This window comes from Peromyscus leucopus, chromosome 6 (genome assembly GCF_004664715.2).
Source record: "Peromyscus leucopus breed LL Stock chromosome 6, UCI_PerLeu_2.1, whole genome shotgun sequence".
NCBI classification, from domain to species: Eukaryota; Metazoa; Chordata; class Mammalia; order Rodentia; family Cricetidae; genus Peromyscus; species Peromyscus leucopus.
Window position 1 is genome coordinate 25599363 of NC_051068.1, and position 1540 is coordinate 25600902.

The window sequence follows — 1540 nt, forward strand, 5'->3', positions numbered from 1 at the left end:
CATTCATAAAGAATAAATATAAGCAAAGATAATAGAACTATAAGAGAATATATTTGATAACATGAATCAAGATCAACAAAATGGATATAAAATTAAATGTGAAAGTTAAAACATTGACTATTCCAGAAGAAAAGTTATCAGAATATGTCAATAAGTAGAGTCATCAAAAAATTCTGAGAGAAGCTGGCATGGTCAAAATGTGCCTCTGTGCTCATCACTGGAGGGACTGAGGCAAGAAGATCATCATGAATATGAAAATGCCTTCTCTGCATAATGTGAAGGTGTTGTAAAACAAAAAGAGAAGACAAAAATACAGTTTTATATATAATACAAATAATTTTCAATCAGACTGGGAGAAGAGAGGGGAAGATAAACTGCAGTCAGGATGTAAAATAAATATTTTTTTAAAAAAAGCAAACAAAACCAACAATGCTTTTAGAATGAAATTCAGAACATATATCATTGAATTAAATTATATTTAATTTATGATAAAGCTACAGTAAAAGAGAGTAAAAGTGCTTTCTGAAACAATTTTGACTGAATGTTTCAAAGATAAAAACAAAAGTAGCTGTGCAAATACTACTGTACTCTACTTAGAAACTGACATTACCCCCCACACACAGAGATTAACAAATATAGTAATCTATGCATGCATTAGTTGCTTTTCTGTTACTGTAACAAAACACTGGTGCTACTTATAAAAGAGAGCTTGTGATTTCAGAGAGTTAGAGTTATTGATTATGGCAGCAGGAATAGCTGTGGGCTCATATCTTGATCTAGAAGAGACAGGGTGCAAGAGGCACAATGGGAATGGTGTCAGTTTTTTGAAACCTCAAAGCTAGCCACCAGTGGCATACCGCCTCAAGCAACACCATACCTCCCAGTCCTTCCTAAAGAGTTGTACTGAGGACCAAGTATTCAAATATATGAGCCCATGGGGATCATTCTTATTCAAGTCACCACAGTGTATACACATATTCCCACCATCTCTTTGTTTGGACTAAATTAGAAATGATAAAATTCCTAGTAGTCAAGTGTATACCCAATGTCAAGTTACTAGTTTCTCAGAACACCAACTCTCAAAAGAAGGGGCAAGGTCTCCTTGGAGATACAGTTGATAGTTGAACCCAAGCCTGGTTCATATAAAAGATAAGATGAGCCTGAAACAACCTATGGTCTCAGAAATTTAAGATATGTCAACAACAGAAAATACATATTGGGAATGGAAACATGTCAAAATTAAACAGGGGAAAATCAGTATTAGCTCTGTCAAGTTAAAAATGGGTCTAATAATGATGTTATTGGTTTTACTACATATAAACTAAGGATTCAACATTAATTTCAATAAATAACTAAACAAACCAATGCATGGGTAAGAACAGTGGCCTTACAGAACAACCTACATGTAAAAAATGTGAAAAGAGTATAGAAAGTAGTCAAGTGTCCTTAGACTAAGACAGTAAACCAGTAAACTTGAAATTTAGTTGATGAATTTTAGGTAAAACAGAATACTTGTAGCTTTTCCATGTAACTTCCCATA